Genomic DNA, 18,927 nt, shown 5'->3' on the forward strand with positions numbered 1-18,927 from the left:
ATTTCTCAGAATGCAGTCTTCTGAAGCCTTATACTAAACCAAAAATGGTTGGATTTTCCAGAGCACCAACAATTCCTACGTATTTTTTTGACTTGTCATTAATATGAATGAATAAGAAATAGCCATCATTCAGAGATGGGCTGATGGGCTCACTGGCAATGCAAAATCACTGTGAATGGAAAAAAATAAAAAATAAAAAATAAAAAAAATAAATAAAAAAGGCCCAACACTGCTGTTGTTTCTGTGTAGCTGTACAGGTGGGCAGCTTAATAGTTACCTGTTCTACTGAATGGCTCTGTCTCTAAAACTCTCCCTAGAAAACTGGAACTTGATTCAATTTGTGTGGTAATAAGTAGTCCAATTTAATGAATTATGGAATAGAACAGTGAGTCGTTGCAAAAATAGAAGGAAGAGAAAAGGCTAGACTTTTCATTCATTTGCCGAGCAATGAAGACTAAAATATTTATAAGCTGGGGGTAAAATACTCTGGAATGACAGCATGGAGATTTTTCAGTATCCATCACAAGCTACAAACAGAAATCCTCCGTGCCCTGAATGTGACCTACAAAAGTCCTTTTCTGTCCATTTTAAATGATCGGCTAAATTTATGCTTTTGTTTTCAGAGTAAATGTCAGTGTTGGTAAAGTTTCAAAGCCTATGATCTCATTAAAACTGTTAAGAAACTTAATTCTATAACAGCTAGAGAAACTGGTGATCCTGATTAAGCCATAGATACTTAGATTGAATCAGATAGGAGCACATGTGACTGATAGAAGTTTTTCTTCCAGGGGTAAATTGTTATAGATGATACTGGTGAATGTTTACCAGGGAGGACAAGATATATTAACTCAGCTCAGCTGCTGACTTTCTGACCCTCAAGCAGCCTGCTCAACTGTCTTTTTTACCCTTGTACCAAGCAAAAGGCTGTGGGACATCTACAGACTGCACACCATCCTCTCTAGAAATGGTTATCTGCCTTGCTTAAAAAGCACCCTTACCTTTGATATGGCCTTTTTTTTTTTTTCTTTTCTTTTTTTCCAGAATTGATGGCTTGTCTGTTATATGAATTAGTGAATTTTAGTGCATGCACTTCTTGAAACTATCTCCTTGATGCTCAGCTGACACTACAGTGTCAGGCAATTGAGGCCAGTTTGTATTTCTTGCTGATTTCCCCCAGTACAATAGAGACATGGGCATACTCCAGCAAAGTGCTGCTAAGATCATGAATGAACTGCAGCATCTCTCTTGCAATGCAACCTGGAGAAGAGGAAGACCAGGGGACCACTGCAAGGCCTAGAAACTATTAAATAAATAAATAAGTTATGTTAAATATAAAATCTGCATATCTTCTCTTCCTATTCTGTTTGAAAGGCAACAGTGTAAACAAAGTTAAAGAAGAAAACCCAGGCTGTGTGAATTCCAGTCACTCACTGACCAGGCCAAACTCCACCAGACTGCTAGGGAAATTTGCCATACCCTTCCAAAGACTCTGCTGACTAAAATGGATGTTTTTAAGAGGATCCTTTTCAATGCAATCTCCTAGTGTGTCTGTATAGACTGCAGTCAGCTACAGCTAAGCTCAGCCAAATTCAAGATTTGGAATTTGATTGCTATTAAGAAATTAGCCCACACTGCAATTCAGCGTGTTAAAAACATTTTAACTTGGAATAACTTCGTTGCCAAGAAATCCCATTTTTCAGACAACAGGGAGATAGAATAAGAACTGCAACTGCGTTTGTCTTAGCAGCCTAAATAAAATTTTAGCTCAGGCCAATATTGTAATTTTGAAATTCAAATATGTCAGATTTGCAGAGTATTTCATAGTCACTTTCTGCTAGTAGCATGTTGTCTTGATGCCATTAAGCTTCTTGAATCACAAACCACTTTCTAAATTTTAGAATGCAGATCTGCAGAATGGCCTCTTGGCAGTTGTTTAGCTTTATGCAATTTTCTTTGTTGTCTTTTCTCTTCTAGTGCCTCCTGACTAGTTCAGAACTCGTCCATATGAAGTTAAAGAAAGGGGCTGAGCAGCGATACCAACCATTGCTCATGACTGATGTGTGAAACTTTTTCTCCAGATGCTAATTGTGAGACCGTTCTGTGGGAAGGGCAACTAAATAACCTATGGTAGGCTCAATATATTGTTTCTATGGGGAAAGCAAAGTAAAGTCTACAGACATTTTTCTCTTTTTCTGAGAGTTTCAAAAATGTTTTTGCTGTCTGAAAGGCTGAGGTTTTTAATCGAGTATGAGTGTGTATATTCTGCTTTTATAAACTAAATTTAAGAAATTAGGTGAGGATGTTTCTTATGGCTCGGTAAAGATGCTGTCAAAGTTACCATTGGTAAATAAATTTCACACATATTCAGCCTGCAAATAAAACTCTAGCAGTGCATAGCTTGCCTGAAGTTGTGTAATTTACATATGCATACATGAGTGTGAGATTCAGGGAGTCCTGCTGCCTGCTCAAAGCCAAGAGTAATTTTGTTTTACTTTCTTTGGTGCAGCTGCTAAAACACATTGCAAGCCTGCAATCTGTAATAAACAGAAAAGTGAAATGATGCTAGCTGCTGGTAACCATGGCACAGCAGATAGAAAACATTTCTGTTGTGAAGTGTTGTGTGAATCACTGTCTCCACCTAGTGCTGCTAAAAGAAAATATTCTTCTAAATCCTCAACAGTACCTGATGCTATACATCATGTACTTCTGCATGTAATTCTGCAACGACAAATATTTTTTGCACATATCTTGTCATAACAATTGTAGTCATTGATTAAAATACATCAGTTTTGTAGAACACAGTTATCAAAGTTTATAAGTTGATATAACACCCACTTTGTGTTGAAATTTGCCAGCATGATATTGTTTTCTGCAAAGACCTTTTGACTTTAGATATGCTACTTCGTGTCTGGTTCAAGAGCCGCTACTTTGTGCCGTCAGAAGCAGAAGTAAAGATAGGATTAATTTTCAGGTAACAATGTATGTAGATTTATGACTGGCTGATGTGTTACAGACAGTGCTTCAGTCAGAAGAAATAGCTGGTAGCTATAAAAATGGCACAGGTATAAATAAGTACAGCTTCCTAACTGAAATAATCGTCATTTTTTCAACATCTTTTACTCCAGTGCCAGGTTAAATAATAGTTGGAAATTCCATGTTGCCTGCATTACCTCCTCTGTATTATTGAGAAACTTTGAAATGTGACAGAAAATTCAAGTGCAATAGAACTTGTTGCTATAACTCTAACATCTGCAAAGCATAACTTCAGCATTATTCATGGCTTCAGATATTACACTGCCACCATTCCAAAACTAATGGAAGTATGCAGACAAGCAGTGACTTAAATCTGCAACTTATTCTGAACATTACATACTTATGGAGAGTTCTTACTATGAGTTTCAGTCTTAGCTCCTGTACCAAACCTAGCACCTCTCCCAGGTATTATCTTGGCTAATTGTAGTTGCATGTAAGTGTTATTGATAAACCTGTGTGAATTTCTGTGAATTTATATCTATGACTCTGTTGTTTGGAGTAAGAGAGAACAGCTGTTTAAAATGCTATGGTGTTCTAAAAGACTCAGAACTACACTGGGCTTCGTGGGACTTTTTTGGTGTATAGGCTGTAAAATCTTTTTTTCCCACGTTGAGAAGATAATAATGAGGAAAATCCATCACAAATGTGATTTTTATCTAACCTGCTTCTACCACTTTCGATAATTTAAAACCCATGTTTTTTTCTGATTATGAGCTGTAACTAATTTATCTAATCTTGCTCGAAATAGATACTGTCATATCTCACCGATTTAGTAGGACGGCTTGTAAACTCATGTATTAACTGCTTAAATCAAGATTAAGATTATAAATCTTTGTGCTGTGAGCTATAATAGATTAAATAAGCCAAGATAAGAATAGTAATGAACTAGTTTTTTGTCATTTAAGTCAGATTTTGAACGTTTTTTGGATGTTGTTTCATTGATTATATAAAATATATGTATTAAATAGAAAGATTTTGTGCTTACATTTCCAGACTTTCGTACAAGACAAAGAATTTAGGACTTCTCTTTGAGTGAGTTTGAGTTCTGCTTTCATATAAGGTGTAATATAAGCATCCTGAGTGTTGTCCTATGCATCTTCAACCCAAGGACTATTTTGATAGTAAAAACAATTGCCTATTAAGCAATTTAAAGCCATTTAAAATTGGCACAGCAGTTCTTCATAATTCAAATAATTTAAAAAGTTCATTTCAATCTCTGAGTTTCACTGTACTGTGACATGGGATGTTGGATTTTCCTAGGGCATCATCAGCTTTAATGCTATGCACAAATTAAGTTTTCATCTTGGTTTGGCTGAAAGTGCAGCTGTTTAATCCTGGGGTGATTCTTGCTAGCCCTTTCTGGGCTCATGAAGTTTCTGTATATTGATGAAAGAAAAGAAGAACTGTTGTCTTCCTTTTCTGAAATGCTATCAAAAACTCCTGATTAAGAACTCTTCGCTAATTTTAGGCATTTTAATTCCCTCAATTAGAAAGTGTAGTGATTACTTTCTGAACTATTCCCCGTATGCATTTGGTAACAGTAACAGCAGAGAAAACTCAGTGTTAGTTTCCAAAACTTAGATATAATATCAAGATCGCATCTGATGCTGCATCTAAATAGAGATTCAGATTCAGAGAATCAGGAGAATCTTTTCCCTTCTTCTTTTTTCTTTGTATGTATAATGAATGCTAAGTGCTAGATTCCAGTTCTCTAGCCTAGATTTCCATATATCAGAATCTAGGGTATATGAAATCCCCAAAGAGAAGGTGGCCAAGAACTTTTATTTCTATAGCTTGAGAGTCAAAACTGCTTATCTACTCAATTGGCTGTATGCATAGATATATGTGTATACATGCATACATATACATTTCCTTCTGTTGCACTTTATGAGCAAAGTTGTCACAATGTCCCAATGTCACTAAGAGTTGTTTTCTTTTTTGTTGCAGTAGTAAAGATGTGTAAGACAAAAAAAGTCCCTCTATTAACATAAAACAAATATTTCAAAAAAGAAATTCCCTCAACTTCAGTTTTTATTCTAGGAATTTCACAGTTATCCTGGATGAGTAACTGAAATACATCTGATATTCCATGAAGTTTTATGAACCTGAGATTTATGTAGTAAAAAAGCTAAGGAGAAAATTAAATATGCTGAATCTCTTTGTGTCAGTGTAGTTATCATTATGACACAACTATGGCAGAATATTCTGTTAAAGTCATTCAAGTGATAAATCAAATATAATTTAAGGACGTACATGAAACTGAATATACTCATTAAATTCCTAAATTGGCTCTATATTTGTATATTCAAGGAAAGGAAATAGATTCTGTAGTTGAAGACATGATTCTCCGTGCTACCTCAAGCTGTCAACACCTACCATCTTCTTTCACACTAACACAACCCACTGAGCTCAAGTCTGCAGTAGTGTTGGGAGAGCTCTGGCTTTATATCCAGGACATTTTAACCTACTGCACCCACTGTGAAAATGCTCTTAGAAGGTGGCCATTGGCCCTTTGGACAGGGCTGGAAATCCTGTGTGTGTTTCAAATGGAGCTGTGCAGGATGATGTGCTGGAACTGCTGCTTGAAAATAAATTTGTTTCCCACTCATAGCCCTTAGATGAACAGTTTCTTACGTTAGCTGTTTTAGATAAAACTAAGGTGATGATTGTCACTGTGTTGGTGGCTCTGAAAAGATTAAAAAGGAAAGAAGTGGTTCATGTGGTTGTTTTAATTAAGATCGTGTTTTAATCTTTATAAAGAGAGGATTGCAATACTTGCAGAGATGTGAATTATTGATATAACTGACCTTGTTGGCGATTTCCTTACTCTGTAAAGAATAAGATAAACTAAAAAAAGCACAGCCAGCGGGTCAATGGAGGTTCTCCTCCCCCTGAACTGTGCTCTGGTGAGGTCGCATCAGGAACAGTGTCCAGTTTTGACATCCCCATTTCTAGAAAGACAGGGATCTTCTAGAATGAGTCCAGCAGAGGGTGACAAAGATGATTAAGGGCCTCGAGCATCTCCTATACAAGGAAAGGCTGAGAGACCTTGGACTGTTCAGCCTGGAGAAGAAAAGGCTGAGACGGATCTCATCACTGCTTATGAACATCTGAAACGTGGGAGTCAAGTCAGTGAGGGCAGACACTATTTCAGCAGTGAGCAATAGTAGAACAAGGGGCAATGGGAACACAGGAGGTTCCATGCTGACACAGGGAAGAACTTCTTTACTGACAGTGTGACGGAGCAGTGGAGCAGGCTGCCCACAGAGGTTGTGGAGTCTCCTTCTCTGGAGATCTTCAAGACCTACTTGGACACCTACCTGTGTTCAAGAACCTGTTTTAGCAAGGAGTTGAACTCGATGAGTCCCAGAGGTGCCTTCCAACTCCCGTGGTTCTGTGATTCTGTAATAACTGACACACTGACAAATGACTTAATGGTCAAAAGTTTTTGCAGTCAGCCATTTGAAAGGCACGTCTATTCTTAAATTGCTATTTAAATTTCTCTTAGGAAAGCATTGCAAAATTATTTATTATGTATGTGATGTTTTTAATCAATAGGATAAAAAAATGCACTTTGCATTTTAGTTGTATGTAACAGAAGTATTGTTTATATACCATGGAAAAAGTTGGCTGTAAAGAATAAGTTAAATACATTGTTTCACATGCTGTTTGCAGGACTGTTACCTTTTGCCCTTCCTTTTGAGGCTTTTTAGAACATTTGATGCTTCTGACAATAATTTAATATTACTTTCTTCACATTGATTAAGTACATTTCATACATCACTGAACAATGAGTAACATTCAAATAAGGCTGTCCACTGAACTGCCTGCAAAAATGATAAAGTAAAAAATTAATCTCCAAAGTAAAGTCAAGCCTGAAATTGAAATCTTTGACGCATACATTTCATAATTAGTTCATTCTACTATATCTAAAATGCAAATACAGTGCTCTTAAGATAATTCTTCTTACATGGAGCATTAATGAATTGTTCTAGCCTCTGCACCTCTGCCTTCTATGTATTCTGGAGTCATCTGACTTTTTTTTCCTTGTAAAGTTGTTGAATTTTGTTTCATGTTAAAATTCCTAGAATAGTTGCCTTTATCTCTTGTGTTTCTCTGCTTTTTGTTTCAGTCAACAGATACACTTAATGTCAAGGGAAAAGAACCTTAAGAATGTATGCAGTAGACTCAAGGCATGAAGGTACAGTCCTATAGTGGTATCTCCTTCAACAAAGCCAGCAGAAAAAGTCCCCCATTGCTCCGTCATCAGCTACTTCTGTAACGGTAACAGCCCAGCTATCTGTGCAGCTATTCTATAGATTTGAGCAGTGGCATTATTCTGCTACTTTTTGGTTTCATTTGTTGCTGAGTTTATTGGTTCTACTGTTTGTTTTTACATAATTTTATCTGGGTTCAATTTCCTGAAACAATATACTTGAAAACCACAGGGCTGTTCATCAAGTAGAAGGTGGGGTTTGAGAATGGGCAGCTACCTTGTTTTCAGAGTTCTTCTGGAGCTGCAGTGTTCTGTCTGTGTTCACAAGACAGTGATCACAAAGGTTGTTTCCTCTGTTGTTTTAAAGTAAACACTGTACCACTTCAAATGTGATTTACTTTATATGACCTTTTTGCTGACTTTAAGTGCTTTATATTCTTAAATAAAAGCACTATTAATGTCACTTATGCCTTAATACATCAGTGTACTCAGATTCTGTGGTGAGAAGGTTCCTGTTTGCTTTTCTGGAATCAAAAGATCGTCCCTCTTTTCTCAAAGAGAAACACAAACTTCTCAAAGTGAATATTTCTGAAAGAGGTTTAAACACAGTTTGACTGTGATTACAGATTTTGTAATAAATCAAAAACAAGAGAATTCCATATTGCCTCACAGTACATCATCTGAATGCTGCCAATACTGTACCTAAACAAAAGATTGCTGTTGTCGTTCCTAGAGCAGATAGATACCTTCTCATATTAAGTAGCATCATGGTCTGCAAAAATATTTTTTTTTACATTTAGTAATAAATGCATGACCTCCCTAGCCTCTTCAAATACTAGCAGGAACTTGCATGATGTGTGTCGTAGATTTTATACCATGTTTATATAAAACCTGTAATACAACTTTATATACAGAATTAGCCTCCCAGAAAGGGCTGAGCATGCCTAAATTCAGTTTCTCTTACCAGAACAGTTTTCAGAAAATACATACCAAGCTTTCTGAGAGGAGAACCTTGGATCTGTGTTTCCCATCTGCAGTTGTGCAACCACAATGTATTTCTAATTTGTGTCATTTCCTTTGGTATGGTGAACTGGGGTAGCACTTCTTCAGCAAGACAGCTGGGCACTCCCAAGTGGCAGCAGGTGGTGTTCCACCCTCTGAACAAGAACTCTTTTGAATGTCATATGCAGAGAGCAATTCCTCCAGCCATTCTTAAGAGCCAGAATGTTCTCTGTTGTGTAGTCTGATAGTGTCCCTGTGCTCCAACAATAGCTGCTCGGAGCCCGTAGTCATGGGAAATGTAGAGTGGGGTGCATTGGCCCAGAGCATTGTTTTGCATTCATCTACATCTACTTAGTTATGGATAATTCTGGGATCTTCAGGTGCCAAAAATTAAAAAAGCTGAGATGCATAAAATAGATTCAAATCTCCTATGATGTGCATCTAGAATAATGCCGTAGTGTTGCTAGTATATTTGTCTCAGATCTGAATATTAGGATTTAGATAGAGAAAAAAAGTCATAACTGTATCTTAGAAGTTTAAAGAATATTCTGAAGAATGAAAAGTTGGGATAAATGTTCAAAATCACCAAGCTTCCTTAAAACAAAACAAAACAAAAAAAGGATTCTCAGTAATTTTGTACAGTAATACAAAATCATTTCAGTCAATGCTTTAGCAGTGTTTTGTAACTGAATCATTACAGTGGTAACAAAAGAGATTTAGTACATAATAACTTCATGTGTCTTTGTGTTCGTAGTGTGTGTCAAATACAGTTGTGCGCCAACTTCCTGCTTTTGAAGAAGCAAATGAATAAGGAACTGGAGGAGAAAAAAGGGACAACAGACAATGCAGAAGATAATTTAGATCATTATCTGTGAGTAACCCAGAACAGTCGTATTGGCAACCACGATTCATAAATTTTAGCATAGCATGCAGATACAGGTAGCTCTCACTGTGGTGGAATTTCTATAGTGACTGTTACACATTATTAATGAAAAATGCCAAGAGTAAGCTGGCATCATTGTTGAAGTGTTTGTACCTCTTCTTTTCTGTCATTTTCACATGCTAAGTGATACCTTGTCAAGTTTTCAAGAAGTTCTACACCGAGACCAGAGGGAGTAAAATAGAGACTGCAGCAAAAGATAAAGAATAGCAAAGGTGAGGATGGTGAAATTAAAGCAGAAGATATTTAATCAGAAAGGTGGAAGCAAAATAATTTTGAAAAGTACTGTTGGTAGACGGTGTTAAATTTCCACTGACCACAGACTTTTGCTCTTCTCTTGAGAACTGTGATTTGCACCACAACCGTTCCCATCAGATGTGCCTATGAGAAGGGAAAGGCAAAGTATCAAATGCAGGCAGCTGCAGTAAAAGAGTCATGGTTCTCTGGATTGCAATCAATTTTTTTTTTAGCACTCTGTACCTTCATGTGCTAATTGTATGTGACTTTTATTAGTCAAAGAAAAATGCAATACAGCTACAGTGAATAAAGTAGAAGACTGTTGATTCCAATGCATATTATTTAGGGTTAAAGGATTTTTGTTTTGCATGGATCTTTTGTTTTTATTTTCTTGGTCAGTAAGAGATTAAATGCTGACTTTGAAAGGAAAAAAAAAATCAGGAAAATTTTAATGTATAAATATAAAATCCTTTTTTAGACATTTCATGTTAGAAGTTTAGAGAAAGCGTATGTTAGAGAAAGGTCATCATTCTTCAGATTCTTCTGTATTGCAGATTACAAACTGCTTCCACAACAGGCCATTTACTTCCTTTTAGTATCCAGGTAAGAGTCAAGGCCTTTAAGTGGCAGCAACAGCATTGAATGCACTGATTTTGCTCAGCAGCCAAGTGATTAGCCACCTTAACAGTTAATCTCTATCAGTTATAGAAATCACCCTTTGTTCAATGACATGGTTCCCATAAATCCTTTACTGAGTCCACTGCTGGAAAGTTAAAGCATTATGCTCGTCTCAACATCTAACTGCCTAAGTTCATTGGAATTCATTAACCTACTTTAATGTGAAGTAAGAATAGCCCGGCATTTCCTGAAAACAGTTGAACAGTCAGCTGTTAAATCAGCAGAGGCAGGCAGAAGGCTGTGAGGTTCGTTGTAGAAATACTAATCGTAGAAAATACCTGCAGTTACTGCATGGAACAACAGATGGCGGTGTATTCTTACATGTTCACAGCATCATCGAACCGTTTGAGTTTGAAGGAACCCTTAAAGGCCGTCTGTGTCAGCTCCCCTGCCATGAACAGAGGCACCACAGCTCCGTCAGGTGCTCAGAGCCCCGTCCAACCTGACCTGAATCGTCTCCAAGGATATGGGGCATCCACCACCTCTCTGGGCAGCCTGTTCCAGTGCCTCCCCACCCTTACTGTAAAAAACTTCTTACTTAAATCCAGTCTAAATCTCCCCTCCTTGAGTTTAAAACTGATTTCCCCTGTCCTATCACAGCAGAGCCTGCTAACGAGTCTGTCACTTTCCTGCTTTATAGCACCTCTTTGGAGCCTGAAAAGCTGCTCTCAGGTCTACCTGGATTTTTCTCCAAACTGAACAACCTCAGTTCTCTCAGCCTGATCTCACAGGGAAGATGTTCTGTCCCTTGGATCATTTTTGTGGCCCTCCTCTGGATGCAATCCAACAGATCTACATCTCCTCCATACTGAGAACTCCATGTCTGGACACAATGGTGCAAGTAAGGTCTCCCCAGTGCAGAGTAGAGGGGCAGGATCGCCTCCCTCCACCTACTGGCCACACTTCTTTTGATGCAGCCCAGGATGTTGGCTTTCTGGGCTGTGAGGGCACACTGCTGGCTCACGTTCATCTTACCATCCACCAGTCCTTTTTGGCAGCGCTGTGCTGCATTCTTACATCCTCCAGTTTGTACTGATAGTGGGGGTTTACCACAACCAAGGTGCAAGACCTTGCACTTGGATTTGTTGAACGTCATGAGGTTCACCTGGAGGCACTGCTAGGGCATGTCTAGGTCTCTTTGAGTGGTATCCCATGGAGCATGACTAATAGGAGGGATTTTACTTGCTAAGGAAAGATGCAACGCACAGTTCTATGAAGGCTGAAGAGGATAATTTTGCTTCTTGCTTAAAAATGGCTCCATAAAATTCCTGTGCAGCAACTGCATGTGTAGTTGCTCCTTGCATGTGAATGTGAGGAAGTGACTCATAGCAAAAGAAAAGGCCTGACACTGTCTGCCAGGCTCTCCAAGTGTCCAGGGAGACTCATGCGAGCCATCTGTGCACCTACCTCTAGTGCCAACTTCTGGGTGTCCACATGAGCTACTGTTTTTATGACTTGCTTGTCCATGCTGTAGACAAACTGAGAGATCAGTCTTTTAGTCAGTTTTTCTCTGATATCCACAATTAATAAGAAGGGAGCTTCTCGTATCTCTAAAGTGAAAAAGGAGAAGGTGGTAGAATCATAAAATCATGGAATGATTAAGATTGCAAAAGATCTCTAAGATCATCTGGTCTAACTGTCCACCTACTACCAGTACTGCCCACTCAACTATGTTGCTTAGTACCACATGTACACATTTCTGGAACACCTCCAGGGACAGTGACTTCACCACGGCCCTGGGCAACCAGTTCCAGCACATGCCCACTCTTTCAGAGAGGTTTTTCCTAATATCCAGCCTGAACCTCCCCTGATGCAACTTGGCGCCATTCCCTCTAGTCTTAGTGTTGTTACTTAGATCTGGAGGCTGAGCCCCACCTCACCACAACCTCCTAGTACTCAAAAAAAAAATAAATACTTGGAAAAAAAATATGGCTGAAATCCTGAGTGCTCTACAGAGAATGAAAAAGCTGCCATTCATTGCAGAATACATATTTTATCAATTTTATCATTGGTAAGTATTCATTCAGTGCCTTATTTTAACAATTCACAACGATAAACTTTAAAGCAAAAGCTTGCTTTTTAAAATACAAATTCTTCCAGCAAGAATGTGTTCATGAATCTGGTGGAAGCAATGGATTCCCCAAGGAACGAGGAGAAAAAATAATTTGAAAGTGAAGAACTACTAAAAATCACAAAACAATACCTTTATACTTTCTAGAAAATCATTTTCCCATCCATTTCCCCCATTTTCCTTTTTTTTTTGTTTTTTTCTTCTATTTTTCATCCATCCTTTCTGATCTACCTTCTTGTCCAGGATTATACATTATATTTACTTTTCTAATTTATCTCTCAGGAGGAAGTTAGAAACCTGGGCCATAAAATGGAGAGACACTGAAGACTAATGTTGATATATAACACTTTGCAGAGCCTTTTATCAATGTAAAATTCAGCTCTTTATCCAGCCCTCCACCAAAGCTCTCTGCAGGATTTAACAAAGTGCAAGATAGGAGTTTGAGTTTGACCCATGCTTTAAAAATCATGCATTCCCAGGCCTTGTTTTGGAATATAAGATTCTGCACTCTTAAGACTGAGGTTGTATTGCAAAAGACACCTGATGGGAATCAGTCACACCAGCTTTGAAAGAATGACAACTGAAGTTTGTAGGTTAGCTTGTGTTTTACAACTCGACGTTTATGAAGGCAGACTTTCTTATTTCTTAAAATATAAATGCAACTTCATAGGCTGTTGTCTAACTGTTCAAAGCCTTTATTGTATCTGAGAAACAATTAGGTTTAATGATTTAATAGGGTCTCAATATTCTTCTATCATTTCCTTACTTTATTAGCCACTATTTCCTGCAAAAAATCTCACAAAGGAATTTGAACAAGGCTAATGTGCCTATCTAATGACAGATTGCTTTCAAGACTAATATCAGGGAAATTTCTTCCTATCCTGTGAATGAATCATAGTTATTTCACTGTGGACTGTTGGACAGATACATGAAGTGCACTTTGCTTTAAAGCTTTCCCAACATTAAGAGTGATCTTATGATCAAGATGTCAAGTACAAATACTGTACTGTTAATGGATGCTCAGATTAGTTTTGAAGAATCCCAGGCACTGTGTTTTTCAAAAACAGAGAACAGATGTCAGAATGTGTGCATCATTTGCTTTTCTGAACATGCTTGAAGTGGCAGTAGTTTTGTGGTTTGCTATGACCTTTACTACTCTTTTACTACTACTTTCCTTGACTGTTTTTTCCCCATAAGAAATACAGTCCACTGCAGCAGCAGACAGAATATGCATTCAACCACCACGTGGACTCGTGACATAGAAATGTTATCTTTCTGTAGTGGTCTTGAATAGAGAAAAGTGTCTCACTGCAATGGTGGCATTCTTTTTGAGTCTCCTGTAACTCAAAACAAGTCCACAGCACTGACGACTTACATAGCTAAGGCTATGTTTTCAAATTATTCTGTACTCTTCTGTTAATCTAACTTTTCTTTGTATCTCAACTTCTGCAACTATTTGCAGAAAAACTGAAATCCAAAGAAAACTCATCAGTGGCCACCAAAATCACCCTTTGTAAAGCACACCAATTTTAATAAGAAGGCAAAAAAGGTGTTTTTACCTTCTTCAATACCTTTTGATTTTGTTCCTTCTCAAAAACAGCACCACATTCCCTTCTATTTTTTTTCTACCTTTTTTTTTCCTTTTTTTTTTTTTTTTTTTTTTTGTATTAAATCCTTTTGTTTTTCAGAGACAATGGTTTGGCTTTTATTGCAAAACTAAGAATCGTGTGTTGGTTGCAGCTGTACATGTTGGATGAGCTGCCTCACTGCCAAATTGCTACCACATCTCAGGCAAAATTTCATTTAGCTAAGCAAGTTTCTGCCATGTTATACTTGCATCCGTTGCAGTGGCTTCTTTTTGGGAAACGAAATATGGTTGGATGAGTTGTTGCTTATGATTAATCTAAGATGAATATAAATAAAAGTATTGGAATACAAAAATGAAAATGAAAACGTAGAGTATACTTGTACACATCAAGCAGAAGTTGTGATCTGAATGCTTGTGAGAGAAATGTGAAGAACATGAACTTGGTTAAAGTCGATTTTCTCTTTAATACAGAAAACAATGCAGTCTTGCATTTTTATGTTGTGGCAAAATTTAAGCCTTTTTTTTGAGCTTCAGAAATCCTTTCAGATTAAAATGTGTATGGATAGAATCTAAAATTAATACAAAGTATTTTGAAGGCATCAAAAGATGCAATACAGGACTGAAGTAGTATCACTGCCTGGTTATCTAGACAAAGGGTTTTAATATTGTTTATGGTGGAACAACCAAAAGTTTGCCCAACCAATGCAACTTTTTCCTCCTTTGTTTTTGCAAGCACTTTTCAAGAGGCCAAGTAATTATTACCTTGTTTATAAGTTTTCTTCATGAAGAGAGGGAAAATTCTGAGATGGGTGCTTTTCAAAAAGCTCAGTAATTTGACAGGATTATTTAATGCAAAATGTACTGATGAGACGTAGATTACTGGACAAATCTGAAACTGGACACCCAGGATAACGGATGATGTGTTTGTCACTCTGCAGATAACTTTTTTCCTGAGCTTTCTGCATGAAAGTAAACTGGACAAAGCTTTTGCCCAAGTTCTTCAGCTGTAAAAAGCAGTTAAGAAAAGCATAATCCACCACATTGCCATAAAAAAAAGGGCCCAATATATGTATTTTAACATAGCACCAGCTATTTTTTTGTAAGGAACTTTCACCAGATGAATGACTTAAACCTGTCATCAGCAACTGCAATGCCCAGAGAGCCAACTGTGTGTGAAGGGACTGAAGTGAAAATTCAAGAGTGTCCTGTGGTCCTTCAGGTAAGATGGGTATATTTCATCGAGCCGAGAATGTCATTTATGGTATATATTTACGTACGAATTCTTGTCCCAGCTGTACTCACTGGACTCAGTATAATTCATATTAGTATGTGCATGCATTTTATAAATACTTTATATACGTGGGCTGCTCCAAAAGTAATGCCTCCAGTTCTGTTATGCTGGCCCATGACATCAGAAGCAGATGCTGGTGTTATGGCAGTTGAGGCTGAACCTTCCCACCGATATCTAGTTACATTTTGTTGCCATGTGACAGATGGCAGCAGAGGGGCGCTCTGACAAAATGGAGTCTGGCATGGAAGTGCAGATGAAGAGAAGTGTGTCATTGAATTCCTCCACGTGGAAAAAATGGCATCCACTGATATTCGTCACTACTTGCTGAATGTTTGTGGAGATCAAACAGCAGATGTCAGCACAGGGAGGCGGTAGGTGGTGAGTTTCAGCAGAGGTGACAGTGATAGTAGGTCACCTCTGCTGGTGCAGATTGTCATACGCGCAGCATGCAGGCTCTTGTTCATCTCTGGTAAAAAGGCATAGCTAATGGAGGTGACTGTGGAAAAGTAGTGCTGTGTAGCTAAGAACCTGCTCTGTCAAATAGTGTTATTGCCCTCTTTGCATCTATTGTAGCTTCCATGGAAATAAATACAAGCCATTACTTTTGGAGCGACCGCTGTATATTCTTTGACAGATTTTTGTGTGCAGCATCTAAATGCTGGTTCTGTTACAAAAGTTTACATAGTTTTATAAAATAAATGGCCTATCAAGGAGATTTAATTAACACTGTTTGGAAACAACGGGCTAAGGCATCACATGCAGTAGTTTTAAAATAAGACACGTATGAAGTACAGTGGGAAAAAGTGTATGGATGTCATTCTCATAAATTTGTAATCTGACTGATAAAAACATCCTGCCTTGTCTAGTTCTGTATGTATAGGGTACCATTTACTTTTCTCAGTTTGGCAGTAGGAGAAAGAGGGATACTGGAGTCACAGAATGGCCTGGGTTGAAAAGGACCACAATGATCATCTATTTTCAAACCCCCTGCCGTGTGCAGGTCACCAACCAGCAGCCCAGGCTGCCCAGAGCCACATCCAGCCTGGCCTTGAATGCCTGCAGGGATGGGGCATCCACAGCCTCCTTAGGCAACCTGTGCCAGTGCCTCACCTCCAACCTAAACCTCCCCTGTCTCAGTTTCAAACCATTCCCTCTTGTCCTATCACTATTCATCCTCACAAACAGCCATTTCCCCTCCTATCTGTACGCTCCCTTCAAGCACTGGAAGGCCACGATGAGAAGGCCCAGAGCCTTCTCTTCTCCAATCTAAACAAGCCCAGTTCCCTCAACCTTTCCTCACAGGAGAGATGCTGTAGCCCTCTGATCATCTCAGTGTCCTTCTCTGGATCCTCTCCAAGAGCTCTGCGTCTGCCTGCAGCACTGCAGATGGGGCCTCACAAGAGCTGTGTAGAGGAGGACAATCGCCTTCCTCTCCCTGCTGGCCAGTCACTACCTGGTGTGTACTGCTTTTTCATGCTGGTTCATCTCAGTATGCTGGTTATGCCAGCAGTTAAACCTGTTGGCCACTTCTCTGAGGAATACTTCTGGTGTCAACACATATTTTTTTAAATCTTCCTGCCGTTTCTTTCATGCAGAATTACTCACATGGCCACTGTAATATCCATTCCTCAGTTTGGTATTAAAGTGTGTTTAAACTTCATGCATTATATAAGTGAGCGATGTTCACCTCACTAGACTCGTTCCAGTTCAGATAAATTAAGAACACCATGCATTCCATTGTTTTTCAGGAATGTTGTACTTCATTTACGCTCCAAATGAAACAGGAAGGCTCACTTATTAGCCACATTTAGCTGTAAGATAGATCTAAGATGGCATAAAATATGTAGCATCAATTTCCTTATACTGTACTGGGTTCTTCAGAACAGCAGTCTGACAAAGGTGCTTAAATGAGTGAAACATCTTCATTTGTAAGTCCAAAAGAAAGCGTGAGAAAATGAAACACAGGATATATCCTGCCTTAACTTCTAACTTCACTCATCTTTTTGCTATCTGCTGCCTCCTGTAATAGGCATTTTCTGACATTTTTTATCTTGAAGTTCTATGAACTTCATTTACTTTAGAGTAGCAGTTTCATTCCATAAGTGGCTTGCTGAATAACTTTGCTTCTTCTCTCCCTCCTATCCAATCAGATTTTTATGACATACTGTCACTCTGGTCTAACTGAGAGAGTTGACTTCCTACCTTGTGCACCACGTGGTACCATGTCTTAGATCTGTGACCAAAATTGTACTGATAAAGCACCAATGCTTTTGCTGCTGAACAGTGCTTGTACAGCATCAAGGACTTCTCTGTTTTTCACTCTACACCTGTAGCATACTGGCTAGAGGTGGGCAAAGAGGCTGGACACAGCCAGGACAGCTGGCCTAAATTGACCACATTGATATTTCATGCTATGCAGCTTTTTGCTCAGCAATGACACCGGGGGAAATTTTCTGGAGCTGTAACTCTGGACCAGCATCATTTTGCTCATAGGAATAGTGAGTGAGTGCTTTTGCATCACTTGTTGGAGTTTTTTCCTTCACATAGTATGCTGTCTTCGTCTCAATCTGTAAGTTGTTCTTTTTGTCCCTTCAATTCTTTCCCTCACCTCACTGCATGGATGCAAGCAACAGACTGACGGGTGTTAGCTGCTGGCTGTGGTGCAGCAGCACAGTGTGAGCTGCTACAGCTTAAATACCCTTTAGAGTAGCTTAGATTTACCTCAGAATTCAACCTGGTGATTTTTAGTTACTTTTTTAATCCTGAAGAAATAGGTTGCGTTTTCCAGTCCCAAATTCCATGTGGCTACCTAGTCAAATTTCACAGAGCAAGCTGTGTGAAGGGTGGTGTTAATTAAGTGGCTATTTTATCCCTGCTGGGTTTGATGTTGTTTTAACATGTGAATTTCAATCATTTTTTACACCAGTATTTTATTAATTTCTCTCATTATATAATATTTATAGTATGCTTTCTAGAGTAGAGAGATTCCTCTGCTGCATGTAAAATACTGTGTCTTAAAAAACAACGACACCCAAGAATATCAAGGAAAAAATAGCAAAGAGATGGGCCTTTTAGTATATTAATAGGATTTTGTCTCAGGTATGGATCACATGTACTCAGTTCCATATGGTTTTGCATTCGATACATCATAAAAGTTTCCTTTTCCTGCAGTCTGTGTAGATATCCAGTGCTTGGTAACTGTGAACAGCCCAGTCTCTGAAAACCTTCTGGGGTTTTCAGAGGAACCTTCTGACCTTCTGGGGAGATTCAAACAAGGAACATTTTAGGCTAGACTATATTTCCAATATTTGTTTACTCCATCAGGAAATTTTAACTCCTCCTAATCCCTCAACTTTATAGCTTATTGACATTTTTACATTTTCTTTTTGTAATCAAAGTGTATTTGCTGTCAGTAAGAGAAGGAATGCTAATTAATTTGGGGTTGAACTGGGATAGCTGTACATGTAGAGCCATTCCAGAACCACTTAGAAACTCCTTTGTCTACTTAGAAAAATAATTCAGACTCTCCTGGGTCTGGCAATGAAGACAAAGACGCCAAATAAAGCTCTTACACCTGGGGAGCAGATTCTCTTTAAGTCACCTTCTAGACATCAGTTCTGTCTACATCTAGTTGCCATTCGAAAGGCAAAAAAAAAAAAAGAGAAAGGAGCAAGTGAGCAGGGACAATCTTATCTGATGTTAAAGACATTCAAAGTGAACCAGACCTTTTACCGCTCATCTTTGCACTAGGGACTGTGCTGCTGATGGCCCAAGCTGAGTGATTGTCCTTGACCACCCAGGGAATTAATGGATGCAGTATTACAAGTTATTTTTGCCTTCAAAAAAATGCAGCTGAACTGATGGGTGTTTC

The 18,927-nt window shown here is 38.4% G+C and overlaps 1 long non-coding RNA gene across 1 annotated transcript in view; it reads left to right on the forward strand.

Moving 5' to 3' along the window:
- The window catches only part of LOC125695515 (uncharacterized), a 175,238-nt gene extending 160,267 nt beyond the window's left edge, over positions 1-14,971 (forward strand). Inside the window, exons 10-13 of the long non-coding RNA XR_007377977.1 lie at positions 1,975-2,127; positions 7,166-7,317; positions 9,006-9,122; positions 14,870-14,971. This is a non-coding gene — a long non-coding RNA (uncharacterized LOC125695515). The remainder of the gene's footprint in view (positions 1-1,974; positions 2,128-7,165; positions 7,318-9,005; positions 9,123-14,869) is intronic.
- Positions 14,972-18,927: the final 3,956 nt, after the last annotated feature.

Source organism: Lagopus muta, chromosome 6 (genome assembly GCF_023343835.1).
Source record: "Lagopus muta isolate bLagMut1 chromosome 6, bLagMut1 primary, whole genome shotgun sequence".
In the NCBI taxonomy this organism is placed as follows: Eukaryota; Metazoa; Chordata; class Aves; order Galliformes; family Phasianidae; genus Lagopus; species Lagopus muta.